Here is a 17470-nt window from a genome sequence, read left to right on the forward strand (position 1 = left end):
GCTTTAATTTCAGAAATTTCTCTATTAAAGAAAATTAAAGCAAGTTTTGATTTATTGAATTTGAAATAAATTGAGATTATTATCCAATTTTACAATTATTGGATTATTTTCTATTTTCAAATTATAAAGTTGGTAGTTGTGAAATAATAAGAATTTTTATATGATTTTGGACTAAATAATTAATATTTTGAATATTAATACTGCTACTTTGGAAAATAAAGGGGTTTAATTATATTATTTCAAATTATTTTGATTTGGCCATTTTATTGAAAATAAATTATGAAACTGATGAGAAAATAGTATTTTTATACACTATTATTGTTAGATTAGAATTTATTTCTAATTACTACATTATACCTATTTTTGGGTGAAATTACAGACATGCCCCTAACCCTAATTTTTGAAAATGAAACCCTAACCCTGAAACCTAACCCGTGACCCAATTCCTTTTAGCCACACCCCCAACCTTTCCTTGCTCTTAGCAGCGGCAACACACGCTTAGTTTCCTTTGTGTTCCCTGAAAGAATGAAACAAAGAAAGAAAGAGAGACCTGAGGGGGAGTAGAGGAAATCGGAAGAGAAGGAGGGGAGGGAGTCTTTGCCGCCACCTCTATCGCGCACTACTGCCGGCCTGGAACCACCACCACCGACGCGTCCTACCACCGCCGCCACCATGAAGCCGCCGATCTAACCTAAGTAAGAGAGAGATCAAGGCGAGCTTTGAGGAAGGGAGCTGTGCGAAGATGGAGAAGGAGAAGCCACCGTCGTGCCCGCCACAAGCTCGCCATCGCGGTGAAGGTTGAACGCCTTCGAGGTTCCTGCTGCTACCTTGGAGCCGCGTCGTTGTTGCTGCCAGGGTCTCCTTCGTCGCCGTCCTTGGCGGCTCACGGACAGAGAGCGCACACATGGGTTGGAGGAAGGTGCTGCTGTCGCCGCCGTTGTTCGTGCCTCCTCCCGCCACCGAATCTGCTCATTGAACCCCAGTGCTCGCTATCACCTCTGCTGTCTGGGGCCGCGCCACCGTGCCTGTCCGCCGGAAACTGCCACTGAAGCGGTGTCGGTTGGAGTTATCGCGAGTTGCCACCGCCGGATCCACGCCGGAGCTACTGCCATTCACCGTTGCTGGTGTTGTTCGTCGCTGTGCTTGCCATTCGGAGCGGTTGCATCGCTTCTTCCACCGTTACGCTCACCGGGAGTGGCGCAGGTGTTGGTGGAACCACCATCGGGGCTGCCGCTACTCGGTGTAGTTCTTCCCTTGTTGCGGTAAGCGTGTTATTTCGAAAAGCCCTTTTGGTCTGTATTCTGTAATGCTTGGTTAAAGACTCTGAGGTTTGGTAACATAGGTTTGAGTTCTGATTGCTGCCGTTCTGGTCATCGGGTGTTGCGCGATTGCTGCCAGAACCACCGCCGGGACTACCGTTGCTTGATTTGGCCGTTCTTTCTTAGTTTTGGTAAGCGTTTTCGATATGAAAGCCATTTTGGTTACTGTTATGTTATCATGCGCTGAGGTTTTGCGGCGTTAATCGCTATAAGGTTGAGTCTCAGTTATTGTATGTTGCGATTAGTGTTTCTATGGATATTGCGAAAGTGGCTGGGAGCTGAGCTTTTGGTTGCCGTCAGTTCGGGTTGAGGCGGAAAGGACTCTGAGACGTTTGGATTATGGAATTTGCGTTTTGAGGTAGGGGCGCTTTCCCAAAACTATGTTTTAAGTATTGGAATTATTACATATGGATACTGTTGTGAGATATTGTGTATTTGGTGATTGTATCTGCTTTATGTGTTATTTGATTGACTCGAGTGATTATGGATGTTGGTTTGGTTGAATTGTTGTGCGGCTTTGTGAAATGTAATATTTTGAAGTGATTCTTTAAAGATTTGAAATCTGAGTTTAATCCGTTAAGGATTGATTTGATTTGAGTCAACTATTTGATGATGTGAAAAGTCGAATGCACTTTTGAATTCAGCCTGGTTTACTTTAATTGACTTGATCTTGGACAAATGATTTTTTACTGAACCGTTTCTTTAAAGCTTTGGAAATGAGTTAAATCAGTTGATATTCAGTTGATTTTGAAATGGTTTTCTTGAGATATGCCACTGAGGCGACTGTTGGATTTAGCTTGCTTTGAATTGATTTCTGGTTTTGAGCTGTTGAAAAGGAATGAGAAAGGGTTTAGTTGGGACCCGAACTGGGTGGCAAAAGTCCAAGTTTTTGGGGAGGTGCTGCCGAAATTTCTACAAAATCCTAGTCTTGTTTGAAAAGTTATTTAAAAAGGATTGGATTTGAGAAGTTGTATTATTTGATTTATTAAGAGAATATTTATATTTTCAAGCTTAATTTATTTAGTGAGCTTTATGCCTTGAGTTTGACTTATTTAGAAATGAACTATTTTTACCGTTTGAATCACTGAAGGAAAGAATGATGCTCTAATATTGATTTCAATATAAAAAGGAGCTTTTAGTGATTTCAAAGGAATCTAGACTTTTGATTGAGTAATTAAGTTTGAGGCATTTTGGAAGAGTTAGAAAAATGGGTTCCAAAGAGAAACCTGAAAGTGGTTTGATTCAAATGAACCGGTTCCTTTTCAAATGAGTTAATTTTTGGACCGGGTTGGAACTTGTGATTTTGTATAGTCGGTTTCATAATAAATTCAGTTTTATCTACTTGAACCGAGAATCCATGATTTTAAGAGTCTCAATGAATTTAAGGAATTAATATAGGTTGACCTTCCCTAAAGACTTGGGACTCTGCCGAGAAGCTTTTGTTACAAAATCCCATTGTTGGACGGGTGGTTTTTAATACTTTGAAATAAATCCTTAACTTGCCATGGTTTTGGAAGTTTTGGAAAGAGAATGTTGAGGGTGGCTTTGATTTAAAAAGGGAACTCACTTTGAGTAAATTTGGCTTATGAGCCTGATATGATTTGAGAAATGAGATCTTTAAATCCAAGGCTGAAAAGAGTTGAAATTTGATTTCAAAGTGAAATGGCTTGAGAAAAGTGATTTGTGGCTTAAATGCCGGTTTTATGAATTTGATGATGTTGAATGGTTGAAGTGCTGTTTTGTTATGGGCCGGAATGGCTGTGTATGATTATGAATATTGGCTAGTTCTGGATTGAACCGTGAGCCGGAATGGCTGTGTATGATATTAATTTATGGCTGATTGCCGAATGAGTTATGGGCCGTATGGCTGACTATGAATTATGAATTTAAGCCGGATGGCTGAGATGGATGTTGATCCATGGCTGGGACTGAATGAATATACGCTTGAGATACCTGGGTAGTAGCAAGGGTTGTGGTTCGTCCCACTTGCTCCAGGTCAGAGACTGTGACGCCTGGGTAGTAGCGGTAGTAGTGGTGATTCCACTCGCTCCAGGTTGAGCTTTTAAACACCCGCCTGGGTAGTAGCCGCAGTAGTGGTTATTCCACTGGCTCTGGGTTGAGCGGGTAGTAGCAATGGGGTTGTAGTTCAAACCTACTTGCTCCGCGATGGGTGTTTCTGTCCATGGTTAGCTACCAGGACGTGTCGGGTTGGCTATATAACCGACAGATGATATCATCAGCCACTAGGGACAGGCATGCATCATATGCATCTATGTGACATTGTTTGGGTTTGCATATTGTACTTGGTTTGCCTTTGTGACTACTTGTGATTAACTGCTATTTGTTCTACTTGCTGTAACTGTTTGTTTGTCCTTGAACTTCCTATTTGTGTTTGCAACTGGGACTCTGTTGGATTGTGGTGATTCGTTGTTGGTTGGATTATTTGGGCCTAGGGCCGTGGTTGAATTGAGATGGACCGATGGTTGGTTTCGGTTTTGTGGTTATGATTTGGAAATGTATGAAAGGCTAATTTGGTTCAGCATAGATAAACCTTTTGAAAGACTTTTGAATATTATTTTAAAAGAACAGTTTCCTCTTTTAGAAAAGGATTTCAGATTTCTCTTTTATTGCAAACCTTTGTTTTTGAAAAGGGGCATAAGACGGTTATTAATCACTGGTACGGTTTATCTTCACGTATCCTATTACAGTAATTCCTAAAAACCCTCTATTGAGAACCCTTTCGAGGATGATGTTCTCACCCCCCCCTACATTTTTCCCCTTTCAGGATATGGGTGCAGAAGTCACGAAGAGTTTATCTAGTTGAAATGCTCTGTATTGCTTTAGATTATTACTTGTTGTACCCTCGCCTGTATCTTGATATATTCTGTAAGAGGGTTAGGGATTGTATTGGTTAATGCTTGTAATGTTATTTATATATATATATATATATATATGTGGATGTACTCTTTATGAGTTTTTGTAAGTTGTATGGTATCTATGAATGTATGTTATCAGATGAAAGTATTTTGGGGAGCAGTTTCACGGTTTAAAATTTTAAACAGGCTCATATTTTAATATTAAAAAGCATAAGTGTCGTCGTAATGTCCAAGCTATCAGAGTAGCGCAGCTGGAAGCGTGAGCTTTGGTAGTTAGGGTGTTACAATTTCTACACTAACTATTCTAGCTTACTCATTTTCTGTAACCCTAGGTCACTAGTTTATTATAAAAACTACTTTTAGTGATTCATTTTGTATCTCATGACATTTTTACATCAAAACTTGTATTCTCTACGGCATGAGTCTCTAAACTCCATGGTTGGGGGTGAGGAGCTCTGCTGTGTCTCGATGAATTAATGCAATTACTATTGTTTTCCATTCAATCACGCTTGTTTCTATTCTAAGATATTCACTCGCACTTCAACCTGATGAATGTGATGATCCGTGACACTCATCATTATTCTCACCTATGAACGCGTGCCTGACAACCACCTCCGTTCTATCTGCAATAGCTTGAGTGCATATCTCTTGGATTTCTAATCTAAGATTAGAACCTTCGTGGTATAGGCTAGAATTATTGGCGGCCATTCCTGAGATCCGGAAAGTCTAAACCTTGTCTGTGGTATTCTGAGTAGGATCTGGGAAGGGATGACTGTGACGAGCTTCAAACTCACGAGTGCTGGGCGTAGTGACAGACGCAAAAGGATCAATGGATCCTATTCCAACATGAGTGAGAACCGACAGATGATTAGCCGTGCGGTGACAGCGCATTTGGACCATTTTCACTGAGAGGACGGATGGTAGCCATTGACAACGGTGATCCACCAACATACAGCTTTCCATAGAGGGAGCCTTGCGTGTGTGAAGAAGAAGACAGTAGGAAAGCAGAGATTCAGAAGACAGAGCATCTCCAAAACATCAACCTGTTCTCCATTACTGCATAACAAGTATTCATTTCATGTTCTTTTACTTTTACAATTAAAACTAAGAATCATTACTGATATCCTGACTAAGAATTACAAAATAACCATATCTTGCTTCAAGCCGACAATCTCCGTGGGATCGACCCTTACTCACGTAAGGTATTACTTGGACGACCCAGTGCACTTGCTGGTTAGTTGTGCGGAATCGCAAAAGTGTGATTGTAATTTCGTGCACCAATCACCTATCCTAACCCAAAATGCCACTTTCGTACAGACCTTAACTTGAGCATCGGAGTCCTTGCAGGTGGCCTCCCCCTACCTCTTGCTGCGACAGCTCGAAGAAATCTCATTCTTAGAATCCATCCAGGTCCAGCCGCCAGCGACTCCTTACTTCCAACCCGTTCCGGACGCAAGCTACCGAACACTAATTAATCCCTTTTGCCCTTGCTGTTAATATCCCTGCTGGTGTATATTGCAGTTTCTGATTAAGCTGCACTATATTTTATCTTGAAACTGCTTGATTCACATGGCTCGGGTTTGCAACTATGGGTTCTTATAGAAGGATTATATTATGAAATTGAATAAAGATTATTTAATACCATATAAAAGTTGATTATAGTAGTTACATTTCTTTTCCAGGGAATGACTTTCTTAAGCATGATCAGAACTGCGCCTGATTCCCCATGATAGAGTTGGTGATTCTTACATGTTACGGGGTGTGTGAGCGGATATCAAACCATTTTTATTTATATATACCTATACTATTGTCGTAGCTTTTTTAGGACAGAAAGAAAAAGCTGAAATAGAAGAAATAAAATGAGGTTTATATTAGTTATTACAAGAAGGTTAGAGTATTAAGTAGTTCCAGTGCTATTTTTTTATCGTTGTCGTCGCCGTTGTTGCTGCTGCTATTCTCAATTTTTTCAGATGAGGACTATGATGATGATGAGGATGAAAATGACACTAAGGACTATACCTGATAGTTTTAGTATGGTTGAACAATACAATGAAGACTATAATTGATGTATCAATATACTTTGTGTTTTGAATTGACTTGCTTGTTTATGGTATTTTTTTTTTAGTTTGATAATACGCTGAACTTGTTTATTTTTTGAAATATTATAAATGTTTGATATAAGTTAGAAGAAAATTTGTCTTCATTAAATTTATATTTATTTTGTATGAAAATAGGTTTATTTTGTAATGGAAAAATTTAAAAAAATTCTGTTTTATCTTACTGATGGATTTACAAACGGAAAATTCATCTCTATTAAGAGTTGTAAATTCTTTTTCAGGTTCCAATTATCGACAGAAAAATTGTCAAAAAATTTATCGGAAAATTTGACTCTAGTTACCAACAAAAAATCTATTAGAAAATCGAATGGTTTAAGCGAAATAAAGGGAATGATTACCGAGGAAAAATTTGTCAGTAACGAAAAAAAATCTGTCGGTAAATTACGGACAGAAAATCTGTCAAAAATCTGATATTTTTTAGCAAAATGGGGACGATTATCGAGAAAAAATATATCAGTAACGGAATAAAAATTTTTTGGTAAATTATCGACGGAAAAAATTTGTCGGTAAATAATTTTTGACGAAGCTTTTACAGGGAGACAAAATCCGTCGATAACCAAAAATTCATCGATAATAAAGACCAAATCTATCTGTAAATTCATATGTAATAAGCAATTTTTCAATTATATGATAAATTAACACTAATTTTGTCTTAATTTATTTTTAATACTTCAATAAATTAAATTATGGGTTAAGTATGATTTTGGTCCCTAAGGTATAGGCCAAAAAATATCTTTTTCCCTAATCTTCTTTTGCATATAAAATCATCCCTAAAATTTAATTTGGTTTTAAAATCGTCCTTACCTTAGGGACCAAAATCATACGGAGGTGATGGCAGAAGCAGAGGCAGAGGTGGATCGTGGACAGCTTCTTCTTCTTTCATTCTCCCTTCTTCTTCTTCTTCCCTTCCCCCTTTGCAGGAGTAAAAACACCCTTTTTTTTCTTTTTTTATTTTTTATTTTATAATTTTTTTGTTATGGGTAATTTGGTCCAAAATTTTAAGTTTTAAGTAAAAAGGACAATTTTATATGCAAAAAAAGTTACGGATGAAAACAATTTTCGACTTATACCTTAGAGATCATAATCGTACTTAACCCTTAAATTAACTTTTGATTGCAAACTTTTTTTTTATTTTGGACTTGCTTTTGATTAAATATATTATTTCCATAATATTCTTTTTCTTTTTCTTTTTTTTAAACAATTGTACCGTATTTTAAATTTATTTTCCAAATAAAAAATATTTTTTTAGAGTTGCTCGTAAAGTCTTAATTAAAAGTATAATTATCAGACATTTTTTTAAGGATAAACTAAGGATAGATGACCAAAATCTCATCACTTTTTGAAAAACACTCACAAGAATATTATTTATTTTTGTTAATGATATTTTTTTAAATATTTTAAAATGCGACAAAAATACTTAGCATTAAATATATATTTTCAAAAAGAACTTTAGAATTTAGATTTTAATGCGATTTTTTTTTGAAAGTATGATTAGAATAATAAGATATTTTTATTTTAAAATTTGATTATTTTACACAATATATTTATAAAAAATTTTTAATGATCAAGAATATTTTTAAAAAATAAAAAATTTTAGAAATCAAATTTTTATTCCTTTTTTGGTATTCACTTTATAAATATTATTCAAATATTCTTATAAAATTTTTAATTATAAAAAAAATATTATTTTTAATTATTTTGATCAATTTTAAATTATTTTAAAAATATTTTTATTGTTGATAAAAATAAAAAATATCGTTGTCAGTATTTTCAAAAATTGATGGCGAATTTAGTAGTTTATCTTTTCTTTTTAGTTACAATAATAAGATTGAATAGTACTTTGAACAAGAAAATTTACCTTAATTTTATTTAAACAACTAATTTATCCTCACTAGTTAATAAAAAATTACTGGTTTAAAATAAACCAAAACCTTGAACCCTTTTATTTAAATTTTTATAAAAAATAAATACTTATTTTTAAAATAAACATTTATTTATTTATTGGTTTATTTCTTTGTGTTAATTCTAAAAAAATAAAAATAAATAATAAATAATGTTTAAAAAATTTTAAAAGTAAGTAAAGACTTGTTTTCGGCAGAAATAGATAACAGTCAAAAGAGAACAAATATAAAGATTTATTACCATTAATGTTAATAATTAATATATCTCAAACTAATCAAGAGCATCTCTACTAGCCTAATTAAGTATTAAATACTACTATACTAACATTTATTATTAGACACGTGTTAAAATTTTAAAGAAGTCACTTCACCATCCGAGGCAAAAGATAGTTTTCACCGTAAGCATGTGAGTGGCACGAGTTAAGCCTCAAAGTGGTCCCTGAAGTTACCTTTGAGTCTCATAGTGATCCCTAAAGTTAAAAATTACTCATATTCATCCCTGAAATTATACTCCGAGACTCAGATTCGTCCTTCCGGCCAATTTCGTCCAGCTGGCGCAACCGAAAAGCTGACTTGGACTCGTTGGTGACATGCTGTCAGCACAACGGCTAGCTGACGTGGCGACATAAACTGTTTTGACTCAATTTGGTCCCTAAATTGAAGTTAAAAATCCTAATCCCCAGTTGACTCTATTCTCTTGAAAGGCAAAATTTAATTTATCATTTATCAAAACCAAGAACTTCTGCAGCATCACAAACCAGCTTTCTTCATCTTCTTTTGATTTCGGAAGCAATGCAAGGCAATATGCAAGTTTCTGGATGTTCCAAGCAGAAGACAGTATACATCAGGATAAGAACATTTTAAATTTGTTGTCTTTATCAGAGAAAATTTTTTCCAACAAGTGCCAACTAATGAACAAAATAGACATTAAACTAGAAAATGAAAATAAATGGGAAAAACACTCATCAAGGAGGGCTCGCCTGCTCGGAGAAATATTAATGCAAAAAGGCAGCTTTTTTCTAAATTGCAGGCTGCCATGACGAAATGGCGTGGTGGATTTTGAGCCCGCCAAGAAGCCGTCGCGGCAGCTTCGCCACAGCATTGCTTCCGCCGCAGTTGGCCCTCCTCGCTCCAAGTGGTTTTGCTTTTCTAACTTTCCCTCTCTTTTTGAGGCTGTTCTGTTACAAAATATTAGTTTTCCTTTTTTTTTTTTTCTTTTTCTGTTTGTTCCTCTCTTCCATTCCCTCTCTATGACTCAATTTATGAACCTCTCTTCTTCTATGTCCTTTGTTTTCTAGTGTTTCTTTTGTGTTTTTAGTATTTGACTATGCCATAGTTATCATTTAAGCTCTATATCTTATGTCTTTAAACGTATATCACATATCTTTCTTGGATTCTTCTACCGGATACCTTTTCTGTTCCTCTCTTAAAAACTACAGGACTCTGTTAGGTCATAAAAATGGCTGCAACAAACATAAGTAGGGAAATACATCCTCTTAAAAATCTTCCGTTATACCCTCCGTGCACTCTTATATTTACAATATAATCATATCATAGAACAAGCTCTTTGAAAATTGATGAAACCATTACCTTTGCAATATCAGAACTGCATTCGTTGGACTCTTTGGACAAAAGTTTTATAGTAATAGCACATTCAATCTGCATAATTTCACATCACAAATCAAATCATTGACACGACAGCAAGAAAACTCTAATGCTTTTTATGTAGAGTTTTTCCAATGATATATAAAAGCTACAAGCTAACCAGAAACGCATACAAATATGACATCACCAATTGTTTTAATCTTTTAAAGCATTGAGATGTAACAATCTTGCATTAGAATAGAAAAATATAGTTCAACATAAATGCATATGTAGGTGTAAAACACAACCACAATCAACGTTTAAGGAAACTGTTTAACAATAAATTTAATATGAAAATTAAAATGGATTAGAACTAATTCATAAACATAATTTTATTTGATGAAATCATGTCCTTTTGTCAAAATCATCAAAATTTGAATGCTTACTGGTCAAGTTTTTTCAAGCTACATATACATTAGAATAAAGCATGTAACCAATGTTAGAAGGGAAATAGTAACTTACACTTTCATAATGATTCTGATTAATAGAAGATTGAAATGTCGTAATTATGGTACAAAACAAATTAATTGTGCTCTCCTGTATTCACCACAATACATACAATGAGCAAACCCACCGGATAATTTATGTCCAAATAAATGATACACCAGAAATTTTACAGAAGTTCATATCCCGTTAAGGTAATTTGTAATTTTTCATATCCTATTATCGGCTCTAAAACGCGAATCTTTGTTTCTATTCATTCTCCTCATGATGCTTCCAAATGATCGTGGGTTGTTGGAGCTTCCAGCTACGTTGCTCGCGCTAGCCATAACGTGTGGTTTTTGAAGATGAAGAAGACACTGTAGGAGAAGCAACAAAGAAGAGTCACCTCTGGTACGATAGAGAAGAGAGGAGAAGAGAGTCAATTGGGGATTAGGGTTTTTAACCTCAATTTGGGGACCAAATTGAGTCAAAACAGTTTATGTTGTCACGTCAGCTAGCCGTTGTGCTGACAGCGTGTTACCGAGTCCAAGTCAGCTTTCCGATTGTGACAGCTGGACGAAATTGGCCGAAAGGATAAGTCTGAGTCCCCGAGTGCAACTTCAGGGACGAATATAAGTAATTTTTAACTTTAGAGATCACTATGAGGCTCGAGGGTAACTTCAGGGACTACTTTGAGACTTACCTCGAGTGGCACCTTTCTGTTAGTAGTTACAATAGAATTTGGATCCTCTAAATTTTAAATTTTTACTTTAGAAAATAAAGTGTGATTTCTCATCTTTAAATAATTTTTCTCTCATATTTTCTCTTGGTTTCACCTATAAAATAAATGATGAGAAATCACACTTTATCCTCTAAAGTGAAATTCAAAATTTAGAGGATCTAAATCCATCAGAATAATATAGCTACAAAAAATTAGCTAACAAAAATGTTTATTTTAACCGCTAAATTCACATTTATATTTTTCTTAAATTATAAAATAATATGATTAGATACTCTAAATTTATTTTTTAAACAATTTTTATTATCACTAATTTAAAAAAATTAAAATAAATACATCCAAATAAAGTTAATATTTTTTAATTTAAAATACAAATTTAAAAACAGTTTAAGTAAAACTAAAATTCAATAATTTGATTTTAAACTTTCTAAATCCTAATATATTCTAAAACACCTCTTAAATATCTCAAAACATAGGTTTCACTCTATTAAGTGCTTGTTTGGGCGCCATTATTTTGATAAAAAAATATATTTTTTCAATGAAAAATATCTTTTTTTTATTTTTTAACATGTTTGGCAAATTTCTAGTAGTAAAAGTAAAAGTACAAGGAAAAAAAAAAACATCTTTTTTGAAAAGCTATAATTTACATCTTTTTTTAAAAGATATTTTTCCTTAAAAAAAAAAGATGTTTTTCATGTAATAAATAAACAAAAAAGTACTTTTATATTGTTATACCCAAATATAATTGATAGATAAAAAGATCTTTTTACATGAGATACCCAAATATAAAATTACTTTTACTTTTCCATAAGATCTTTTAAAAAAAGATAATTCGAAAAAAGATCTTTTCATCGAAACTCACCCAAACAAGCCCTAAACCTTTCACCGGCTCGTAAAACCTAGATCCGTAACACTTCACGCTCCTCTTCGGGTTGCCGCGCTCCTCTCTCTTGCGCCACGCTCCTTCCCCGCCTTGCGCTCCTCATCTGTCCTCGCTACGCTCCTCCTTCGAGCCGTGCTCTTTCCCCATTCCCCTCCCATCTTCGCCGTGTTCCGATCTTCTGCTGGAATTTGGATATATAATGCACTCTTCGTCTTCTCCGCCTTCTTTAGTAAAAGATTCTATCTTTTTAATATATGTTTTTGTTTGTATTTGTGGGAGAAAGCTCCATTCTTATAAGAATAGCTTTGAAGCTATCATAGCTAAATAAACATGGTAACTACTATCTTCACATTCATTGTTTATGATTTTTGATAATTTTATATGTGTTTACAAAATATTTGGTTTATTATTTGTTATTTTAGATGTATTTACTTAATTTTAACCAAAAAATTTATATCATATGTATTTTTGGATATGTTTTAAAAATATTTTATTATTATTTATTATTTTAGATGTGTCTTAAATATAATTTAAAATTATACTATAAATCAAATAACTTTTTTTGAATGACAACACTAGAAAACTATAAATAACACTTTTCCAGGCTATTGTGATAAAAGATTTTATCTTTTCAAATCTATGTTTTTGTTAGTATTTGAGAGAGAAAGCTTCATTCTTGTAAGAATGATTTTGAAGCTATCAATAGTAACTGTTATGATAATATCCATCTTTTTATGATTTTTGATCATTTTGGATGTGTTTACAAAATATTTAGTTTGTTATTTGTTATTTTATATGTATTTTTGGATATGTTTTAAAAATACTTTATTTATTATTTATTATTTTAGATGTGTACCTAACAATACTTAACGAAAAATAAATAAATAAAAAGAGATGAGAAAATAGTGATCTGTGTTTAATTGGTTTGTGATATTTTTTTTAAAAAAATGTTTTTAATATTCTAAGATAAAATAACTAACATGAATTTAATAGTGTAGAAAGTTCAAAAATGAGAGAGAATTAAGAGATATAAAAGTTAAACTAAATTTTAATAAATACAATTTTTAAAAAAATAAAAAAATTAGTGATTAAAAAATTATTATAATTAAATAATTAAATTTAAAAATGGTTTAAAGGATGATATTTTAAAAGATTAAATTTAAAAACGGTTTAAAGGATAATATTTTAAAGGATGAATAATATTTTTTATTATAAAATTTTCAAGCTAATCCTTAAAATTTTAAAAGAAATTTAATGTAAACCTAAACTAACTTACGAAAATGTATGTGTATGGAGACAGACCATAATTTATATATAATCCTTTTTTTTTTTTTTTGGTTGCTATCTTGCAATATTCTTTCACATGATGTTAATGCAGAGTAAAGATAACATAGAAGAGTTTATACTATATATGATTACATATGTAAGAATACATGAGTGTACCTAAGAGAGCAGTCCAAGAAAATTACTTCGGTATAAGTGTATATTTGATTTAGGGTTGAGAAGGATGAACACATATTTAAATTATAGGTGTAAAAAAATAATTAAATTGTGGTTAATCAAGTTAAAAAATTATAATTACATTTTGGTTAATCAATTTAATAAAATAATTTTAAAAATTATATCTATATTATTAAAAAGTGGTTAACCAAAATCAAATTTTAAAAATTGATTTTTAACCAGTTAACTAAATCAAAACCAAATTTTATACAATTGTTGTGATTAACTTAGTTAATCAATTTTTTGTAAAAATCGGTTTTTAACCGATTAAAAACCGGTTTTTAATTTTGGTTTTTAAAAAATCCAAATTTTTTTATGCAAAAACTTTTTTTTTTAAAACCGATTATTTTTAAAATTGATTTTTTTTATAATCGGTTAAAAACCAATTTTTAAATTTTTTAACCGGTTAATAACCAATTTTATCTTATAAAATTAACCAAATTATATTTTTGGCTAACCCAAAAACAGGTTTAGTTTTTGAATTAACCAAACTATGTATAACCCTAATTTAAATATCTTGAACGTTGGACTAAATTTATTTGAATAACATCAATTTTACTCTCAAAGGTACGTTTACTTGAAGTAATATTTTGTAGTTTTTGCTTTCAATTCTTACCGTTGAGAATTAATTACAAAATTTATTTTCTCAACTATTTTTTTTTCACCTTTTTCTTTCTTTTCTATATATACGGTCATTTTTGTTTTATTTTTTAACTATCCTTCTTTACCTTTTTGCCTTATCTGTTTTACATGTAAGATCGTCGTTTTTGCATGCAAGATCATCTTCATTTTATTTAACTATCCTTCTTATCTTCATTTTCCTCATCTTCAACGATCAAGATAAATCTCTTTTTTTTTTTTGCCATAATTTTGTTTATTAAATAATTTTTGTATTGAAAAAATTGTTTTCTGTTTTAAAATTAGTCAAATACTAGTTCACTCCAAATTAAAAAATGAAAATAGGTTCTACCATATACCACTCATCAAGAAAAATATGTATTTGAGCTAAGATGAATATTATGATAGACTTCAAGAAAAATATGTATTTAAGCTAAAATAAAATTAGTTTATATGTTTTAACTTGTTCTAAAGGTTGTCTGCTTAGTTCTGATTCAACATACCAATTTACAAATTTTGATATGTATTAGAATATCTTCACAAGTTTGTCAATGTTATTTTTTTTGTTAGAAATATACCCAATTTGTCTATTATATCATACATGCTTTGGAAAGAAATAATGGTAACATACACACATGTACGTAATAAAATTTATCCAAAGCATTAGAACTCCATTATGTGGTGTCCTATTTTAGTTACTAAAATAATTTAATGTATTATGTTATTTTTAATTTAATTTAATTTTATTGACCTTCTTAATCTTTTATGAGTATAGTAGTTTTATACTTATTTATTTAAGTGATTGTAGTTTAATGAATTTAGTTTTTTTATTCTTATAAGTAGAATAATAAGTAATAAAAGAAAAAAAAATATCATGGAAAATGAACCTCAAAAGTTAAAGACTGCATAGGATTTGGAGACACTTACTACTTTATCCAAATATGCTTGGGTCAAAGTAAAGAACGTCATGGAACCATTTTACAAAATAAAATTGAAAAAATGTTATACTCCCATTCAAGCAGAGGAATGAAAGACAATATGATAAAGGTCAATTGAAAAACAAAATAGAATAACCTTAAAAAAGAGTGGGTTGTATAGTACAAGCTATTTGAGAAAGAGAAATAATTAGGATGGAATAATATTAAGCATATTGTTGATCGATGCACCAAAAGATGGTATTGCTACTGCATTATCTTAATAAATTTTATATATGCAGACAAATCATAATATGAAAAATGGAGGCATAAAGGATTTTCAATGTTCATGAATTAACTGTCTTGTTCAAAGATGTTGTAGCTACTATAAAGTATTCACGAGCACCTTTATTTGGAGTATTACCTAATGAAATACATGAAGATGATGATGGATACCATCCATATTTTGAAAGTGATTTTATAAATTTAGAAGAAGACAGAAGATAATGAAGGTGTAGGTGCTAGTGTGGTCAACTAATGATAGAAAACAAGTACAGAAAATGTTTGTGGCTTTGAAGACTTGAAGAATGATTATTAAATTGGTTTAAATATGCAACTGACTATGCAAAGAATTAGTTAGTTGAATCAATAGAGTATTTCATCAAAGTTTAGGTTGTGCTTATGTATTTTATTTGGGACAAATCATTAACATTTAGTATTTATGTTTGCCTGAAAATTACTTTTGATGCTACCTAGTATATTATTTTTGGACATGTTTATCATGTAATATGCCTAGTATAATTATATACTAATGTATGATGTATGTCTTGAACTAATTTTATTTATCTTTTATCATATATTGCTAGTAAATTTAATTGTCAAATTTGTTTTTAAATAAAACTTTAAATTTTTAATTATATTGTAATATATATTGTACAACTGGAATAAAGACAATAAAAAAAGAATGCAATGATGAAGCTAAATTACTTTTCATTATAAAAGATAATTTAACGGAAGCCGAATAAGTGTGTCTATTGATTGGTGAATATGCAATTAAATATATTTAACTAATTTGGGTTGGTTGAGTGGTCAACTCACTCGTCTGCTTAAGCAAGTGTTGGGGGTTCGAATCCTGCCTTGTGCATACAACAACCTATTGGCCAGCAACAGACCTTTAAATGGAGCTCAAATCCACGACGAATTAGTCTTTAACCTATCGAATTGGAAGATACCGTGGGCAACAAAAAAATATATTTGAAAAGATCCACGTAGAACTACTGAACAAACTGATCATTCATGGGTTCAAGAAATTTTGGAAGGTCATCCTATTTGATGTTATAAAATGTTTTGAATGGGAAAATATATTTTTATTCAGTTGTGTGCAGAGTTGGTTGAACATGCATGTTCAAAGAGTATTCGAGTGCAAGAGATGATAACGATGTTCTTAAATATAGTTGGTCATGGTTTGGATTGGCAATAGAATGATACTAGAAATGTTTTACCATTTGGAAGAGATGATGAGTAGGCATTTTAAGCAAGTATTACTTGCTTGTTTGAGGTTATCATTCAAATACATAAAGCTATTAGATCCTATATATCGAAAAGTTCAAACCAAAATACAAAAATGATGAACCATATTGGCTATTTTATAAGAATGTTATAGAAGCTATTGATACTACTCATATTCCATGTGTGGTTAGCCAAACTGAACAAGCCAAATTTATTAGAAGGAAAGATTTTTAATACAAAATGTGATTGCAGTGTGTGATTAGAATATGTGTTGTATATTTGCATTACCAGAATGGAAAGACACAACTTGTGATGCTCGTGTTTTTGAAGATGCATTCACAAGACCTAGTATGAATTTTTCACATTTTTTCTCATAATTATGAAATATATATATATATATATATATATATATATATATATATATATATATATATTTCTAGATTTATTATTGATATGACAAAAATATTCTTTTTTTTAGGTAAATATTATTTAGTAGATTTAGGATATCTAACACCAGCTGGATATATTATATATATATATATATTTCTAGATTTATTATTGATATGACAAAAATATTCTTTCTTTTAGGTAAATATTATTTAGTAGATTTAGGATATCCAACACCAGTTGGGTATATTGGTACATATAAATGTGAACGCTATCATCTTTTATATTTTAGAAATTAATCTGAATTTACAAATGGTAATGAAGTGTTTAATTATTATCACTCAAGTCTAAGGTGCACAATTGAAAGAATTTTTGGTGTGTGGAAGAATAGATTTACAATTTTGTGTCATATACCAAAGTTCAAAATGAAAACTCAAGTTTAAATAGTTAGAATAACAATGACTATTCATAATTTTTTTTGACGAAATTCTGAACCGGATTTTGAATTCATATGGTAGGAAAGATGAAAATATTATTATTGAAGATGAAGATGATAATCAAATTGGTGATAGCCTATCCTCAAATTTATCTATTACTTTTTCTTCAGAAATAAATATTGTTTGAAACTCTATTCGAGATC

The sequence above is a fragment of the Arachis hypogaea genome, chromosome 17 (assembly GCF_003086295.3).
Source record: "Arachis hypogaea cultivar Tifrunner chromosome 17, arahy.Tifrunner.gnm2.J5K5, whole genome shotgun sequence".
In the NCBI taxonomy this organism is placed as follows: Eukaryota; Viridiplantae; Streptophyta; class Magnoliopsida; order Fabales; family Fabaceae; genus Arachis; species Arachis hypogaea.